We start from the raw sequence: 6,962 nt of genomic DNA, 5'->3' as shown, positions 1-6,962 counted from the left end.
GGGGGAAGCCCTTCAACAGAATTGATAAGCCAATTATGAACATTTATACAATAGAATGTTACTTAGCAATACAAAGGAATCAACAACTTGGATGAATCTCAAAAACACTATGCTGAGGGAAAGCGAGACACAAAACAATACATAGTGTATGATTTTATTTATATGAAGTTAAGAATAGGCAAAACATATATATGGTGATGGAAATCAGAAGAATGCTTGCCTATTGAGGTGGTAATTGATTGGAAAAAGGCATAAGGGAACTTCCTGGGTTGATGGGAATATTCTATGTTGTGACCAGGGAATTTGTTGTAGGGCATATGGACTTATCGCTCCTGGTAGAATGCCAAACTTAAGCTCTGTACATTTCAGCATATGTAAATTTCATAAACTTCAAGTGATCCTCATTACACTTAGAATAAAATCCGGACTCTATGGAGACCTTCAAGGTTCCAGCCTGCCTTTCCAATTTACTTTGTTCCGCACTGTCTTTCCCTGACCATCCTCCAGGCACCTCAAGCTCACCCCAGTAATCACAGCCTTTGCCTGTGTTGTCTTCTTGGCCTGGGTGCTGTCCCCTGCTTCTTCACATGGCTGGGCCATCCTCATACTTCAGGTCTAAGACTAATGCCAGCTTGTCTGAGAGGCTTTTCTTGACTGTACCTGAAGTAGCCCTACTTGGTTGTCTTCGCCCTTAGTTTGTTTCTCTCATAGCATTTATTAATAATCCTTGCTATTTTTTGGTCAATCTACTTACTTTTGCCAGCCCACAGAAGGTAAGTTCCCACCTCCATAAATAGTATAGTTTAGTATTTTGTTGTTGTTGTTGTTGGAGGGTGAAGAGGATGGAGGTTTAAAATTTGTTTTAATTAAAAAGTGACACCCATCACTTTTTTCTCTAAACCTGTCTCAAACACTTTTCATCCCTGTTGGTCCTGACTTTCCAAATTAAACTAAAAGTTTTCAAAGGTAGGTGTTAGATTTATTTATTTCTAAATGGGACTCCCTAGACACTTACATGGTTTGCTTTGATTTGCTACAAAAGCCTTACCTGCCCCCAAATTGTTGAGCTCACCTGCTACTATGTCAGAATATCAGAATCTTCAACCTTAAGGGTCCCTTTCTGAGTCAAGACAAAATATCATTAGAACACCCTGTGGAAATACAAATATACTCTCGGGGGTGGACTAAAATGTTGTCTTGTAGGTATAATGATTGATATGATGTGAAGTTTATGTCCCCCTAAAAATTCATAGGTTGAAATTCTAGCTCCCAAGGTGATAGTATTAGAAGGTGGGGCATTTTGCAAGGTTCCACACTCATGAATGGGATTGTTTCCTCATAAAAGAGGCCCAAAGAGGCTTGTTTGCCCCTTCCACCATGTGAGGACACAGTGAGAAGGCACCATCTATGAATCAGAAAGCAGGCCCTCACCAGACACTGAATCTGCCAGCATCTTGATCTTGGACTTCCCAGGCCCCAGAACTGTAAGAAAGACATGTCTGTTGCTTATAAGCTACCCAGTCCATACTATTTTATTAACAGTGGCCCAAACAGACTATGACGATTATTAATAACTCTCTTTTACTCTCAAACGTGTCCAATTTTGGATACTAAATTATATAATCACCCTATCCATCATGAAATCTCATTGACATAGTGGCACAGAGAAGAAGTGAGCCTTGGTAAGGGCCAGGGGACAGCTGCACTTGGAGGGGAGACAGGCATATAAAGCTAATAGGAGATACCAGGTGCACAACAGGAAGGCACAGGAATGGGAAATGGTGGACAACAAAAGGGACTCCAGAAAGGGAATAGGAGATGTTCTGGAACAGGAATCATCAAGACAAACTTTGATACTTCACAATTTCGTCAGGTGCCAGTTCAGCCTGCAACACGCACAACCCATTTACCTTTCCTCGAGGCAAAGGTGATTAACTAGCACCAGACTTGTCCAGGAGAAAGTTAATACCTTTTAATAATTTATATTCTACCCACAATCCTTGTTTATTCTAGCAAAGGAGTTAGAGGCATCTATTTCAACACTTTAATTCTTTGGGTGAGTCATTTTCCAGTAGTAGCTGAAACTGTGCACAGGGTAAGCCCTGAGGGATGGGCTGAGGGGAAAATCCTGCATGGAGCTGGGTGAGCAGTCGTTCTCAGGACAAAATGTTGGCTAGAGAATCCCAGTTTCTTGGTCCCTCAGGGAAAGTTAGTGCGATTCTCATTAATGTTTACCTCAAAGTTCCCTAACCTGACAACTCACAGTGAGTATCTTATAAGCAGAGCTGGTCTATAGGGAAAAACTCCTTTTCGGGTTTATCTTTCTCCAAGCCTGGAAAAGATTCCCTTTTTTTCTGTCATCTGTTGCCATGGCTGTTGGCTGATGTAAAACTCGGGGCTCATCACCAGGTAAAACGTTCACATGTTGTTTCCAATCAAGGTCTGCCACAGAGAGGTTGAATTTGCCTTTTCCACCCATTCCCTGCCACAAGCCCAAAGAGCAAAAGCAATGTCACCATGAGCTGTCTGACACCATGCTCATCATATATCATGCCAAGGGGAGAAAAGAGTCATGGTCTCTGTGAACTGTAAAAACTTACACCAGAAATGTGGTCACTTGGCAGCTTTTTGGATTGCCTCACTTTTTCTCCCCAGCTGGGCTTTTCTTCAGAATTGTTTTCCAAGTGGCAGCTTGTGTTTATTCTACTGGGCTTTTGGAGAACTCAGGAAAAGGAAAAATCAACAAAGTGTAGTTATGCACATGGAAAACCATATGCTTCATAAAACTGCATATGTGCTGTGTTTAAGATGTAAAGGAAGATATGCAAAAAGCCACCTGCCAACTTCCCAATCCACCTCGATTAAAAAACTCAGAAAGCCTATGTTCATAGTCAAAACCTACAGTGATGCCTTAAATTTCACAGATTGTTAAACCTGAAAGCTGAAAGTGCTATTCAAGGTTGCAAATACCAGTTCCCACAGGGCTGCAGGCAGGTAACAGAAATGAGTGAAGTGGGCCAGAAGGGATGGTCGGTGTAGAACTGGGAGTGAGGGCCTTGCCTTTAGACAATTGTTGCCAAACGAAAACATAAAGAAAGCTAGAAATCCACATTATTTTATGAATTTTCCTCAATTTTTCAATGTTATTGAATTATTCAGATTTAGTCTAAAACATACTGTAAACAATATACTCCACTAAGATTTGATCCAAGGGCTTCCAGTGTGAGACTTCTATTCTAGAACAATTTCACTGTGAATTTTTTATTTTTTTAGACAGCATCTCACTCTGTCACCCAGGCTGGAGTACAGTGGCACAATCATGGCTCACTGCAAGCTTGACCTCCCCAGGTGCTTGCGATTCTCCTATTTCAGCCTCCCGAGTAGCTGGACTACAGGTGTGTGCCACCAGGCCTGGCTAATTTTTGTATTTTTTTTGGTAGAGACAGGGTCTTGGCACGTTGCCCAGGCTGGTCTCAAACTCCTGCGCTCAAGTGATTCACCTGCTTCGACCTCCCAAAGTGCTAGAATTACAGGCATAAGCCACCATGCCCAGCCTCATTCTTAATTAATAATAAAGAAGCTTGAGTAAACAAAGACACTTTCTCAAAGTCACACTGATTGTAAATACCAAAGGTGTCACCAGGGCTCAGCTCTTCTAACTTTTAGCCTGCTGTTTTCCTCCTAATTCTGGTTTTGCACAACCTGCTTTAACTTGCAAGGTTTTATATACAGGTATTCAGATGGTCAATTTCATTGTGCTTTTGTCCCGATTGTTTTTCCTTTACCCTTCAAGATCCATTCTGCACCCTTCTTGATCTGTGTTTCAGGAGGCTGGCCTATGTAGACTAGGTCAAAGAACTTCTTTGCTCTCTGGCTTTTAGCTGAGTCTGGCCCATGGGAGGTCTCAACAGGAGTTCAAAGGGAAGGTAGGTGGAGAGTGAAAATGGTGTGCTTATTCTCCTTGCTTCTTTCCCATTTCCTTCCATTAAGGGCTTCTCCATGGGGCTTATTTCTCAGAGTTTCAGTAATGGCATCCTCTCCTTGCCCCTTCAGACTTGAGGGTAGTAATGGAGCAAAAGTTTACGATGTGGGTCTCCACACGCTGCTCTGTCTGTCCGAGTGGGAGCTGCAAGTTAGTCCTGCCTTCTGTTGGCCGTTTCCCTCCCAGAGTTGGTAGTAGTGGCTCCCTGTGGTTAGGTCTAGGGCGCTAACCACAAACTTGCTGCTTTCCCCAAACTCTGTCCACACGTTTGTAAACGGTCTCTTCATTAAAATCTCTTTGGTTACCCAGTGGAAGTAACATGACCACCACATGCTTTGCCTAATGAGAGTCTCCCTTAGTATTGAGAACCTTGTCTCCTGAGAAATCCCTCCGTGCTGGGCAAACCAACTTATGCATGAGTCCTATTTATATGTTTCTTTTGAATTTTCTGCTTCTTGTATCATACTACTTCTTCTATCTTTAATAATTTTAAATGCTCTTATTTTATAGTCTCATAAAGATATTTCTATTATTTGGAATCTTTAAGGTGTTAATTATCCTTTTGAAGCATTTAGTATCTTCCTTATGATGGTAAATTTCTGGGTGTGAGTACTTCATGCCCTGATTTGTAAAAATGTCCCAACAATGCAGTTTCACAATTTCCCCTATTATATTCTAGGGGTCTCATAGACTTAGGCAATCTATGCTAACTTATCACTGGTATACATTTAGATACCATGCCCATATGTGGCCCAGACCTGGGGTTTTGATCTTTCGGACACAGCTTCTTTTTCTTTTTCTTTTTTTTTTAACTGGGGTTCTAGATGGGTGGCAAGCTTACTTGCTTCTTTCCTGGACTCAGATGTGGAGTTTTTGTAGTCACCATCCCACGGACAATGCAACTTTTCAAGGCTCATGGCTTTATGCTGAAGCTCAGTTCTATTTTCCCTACCTAGCAAGGGCTTGAGGCCACATTTCCTGTACCCCAGTGGGTGTTAAATCCCCAACCTTCAGCTCTTAGGGCTTATATCTGGGTCAGAAAATTTTGCTGAAATACCAACTCTCCATTACTGCCCTGGTTTTGATTTCTCTCTTCAATTCTGTACCTGGGGATATTTTCTTTTATGCCAGAGTATTTTTAAAAATTCTATTTCTATTTTTTATTCATCCTTTGTACAAGTTTGCTCTGCCATATTATCAGAACCAAAGATCACTTTGAAACACTGAAGTTCATGTCCAGCATAAAGTTGAGGTAAACTATGTGTTCCTGCTTCTGTCTTGCATAGTCACTAACAAAATTCAGCTGACAAATTAAGGCCAAAATAGAGCGAGTCTAAGGGGCCCAGACTTGGATACCTAACGGAGTGTGAGTCACTTCGGATATTAATCTAACCTCATTTACAGTGATTGGCACCAGGAGGCAAGGTGGAAATGAAATATTCATTGCCCATTCAATATTACCTAATTTGTATGTCTAAGTGTTGACAAAAGAGAAGCCTTTGCTGTCTACTTTATGAGTAATTGCAAATTAATATGCAACCCTGCACCTATTCCAGGGAGAAGAGAATCACTTGGATTTGCCAACTGTTCAACAGCACGGCCTGATTTTATCTGCAGATGTCACCCATCCCACCTCCCACTGTTGGAAACCAGCGGGAACAGAGAGACTTCCTAAGAGAAGTGCCTTTGGATAATGTCATAGAATCTTGAATCTAAGAATCTTAAATAATCCAGATTAAAAGCAACATTAAATATTATGTTTCAACTTAATAGAAGATGAGGCACAACTTGTATTTCAGGTACAGATATTTCCTCAAATTCTTCCAAGCACTTTTGCAGCACTGCCAAACATTGTCATTTTGCTCCTGCAATTATTTTCTTGTTATGAGGCTTGCTGATATTTTTTTTTCACTTGAAAAGTTATATGGAACAGATCTTTGGATGTTCAATACCTACACAGATATAGTAGGCAGGATTGGAGTGCTATATCCATCAGCATGACTTACAGCCCAAACACGGCTGCTTTTTCTTCATTTGCTTAATACATTGGGCCCTGAGTTCTTCATGTGCTTAATACATTGGGCCCGGAGGTTTCCTAGGGCTCGGTTAGAAAGGAAATGCTCAGGGCTTTGACACATTGCAAATGTCAACTTGAAGTTCCAGACACTTCTCCAGGCACGTAGGCTGTCAGCATAAAAACCAGGGCCCCATAGCACAAAGCAGGCATCTCCACCATTCCCCAGCCTGGGGCCCTCTCTAGGGAGATTCAACTCGAGTTCAAGGCTGGGAGTGGGAGGCCATCTCTGAATCTAATTTCTTTATTTAATAAAAGAGCAGAGTCCAGTGGAAGAGGATCTCAGAAGAATAAGGCTATGTGGGGGTTAACCACAAGGGAAAAGCATTAATGTAATTGGAAAAGAAGTAAATGGTCGTAATAAAACTAGCAAGTATCGTCTATGCCCTTCTCATTCATTATCTTATTTCATCATTACCCCAAAAAAAGCTGTGAGTTAAGTACCAATATTAATCCCATTTTACAGATGAAAAAGCAAAGGCACAAGCAGCTCTGTAGGAGCTCACATAGCTGGTAAGTGGCAGAACCAGAGTTTGATTCAGACATTCCTACTCTAGAGACTTCAGTCTTAACCACTATGCCTGCTATGTCATAGATTCCAAGGAGCACCATAATTCAAACGGAATGCTTATATGTTCCTTTTGCATTTTCTTAAGTCTGCTCCCTTCTCTTATAGGTGTAGGTTTTATTAATAACAATAGTTTCTAAATTTCCCTATATAAAAAAGCAGCAGGGTAAATATTTTACATGAATACATTTTCTTATTTATTCTCACAACCCTATGAGGCATTATTAACCGCTGAAAAAAGCTGAGACTGAAGGTTATTAGCCCAAGGTCATACAAGTAGTAAATGGCAGAGACTAGATTTAAACCCAAACCTTCTAATTTTGAAGTCTGAGCTCTCA

At 41.1% G+C, this 6,962-nt stretch overlaps 1 long non-coding RNA gene across 1 annotated transcript; it reads left to right on the top strand.

Annotated features, from left to right (window-relative positions):
• The first annotated feature begins 1,383 nt into the window (after positions 1 to 1,383).
• Positions 1,384 to 5,739, top strand: LOC129059599 (uncharacterized). Its single transcript, XR_008525596.1, has 3 exons — positions 1,384 to 1,484; positions 3,828 to 3,926; positions 5,539 to 5,739. It is a non-coding gene; the product is annotated as an uncharacterized LOC129059599 (long non-coding RNA).
• The last annotated feature ends 1,223 nt before the right edge of the window (positions 5,740 to 6,962 follow it).

Source organism: Pongo abelii, chromosome 4, assembly GCF_028885655.2.
Source record: "Pongo abelii isolate AG06213 chromosome 4, NHGRI_mPonAbe1-v2.0_pri, whole genome shotgun sequence".
Taxonomy (NCBI): Eukaryota; Metazoa; Chordata; class Mammalia; order Primates; family Hominidae; genus Pongo; species Pongo abelii.
Note: the sequence above shows the minus strand (reverse complement) of the source record. Positions and strands in the feature narration are given on the sequence as shown.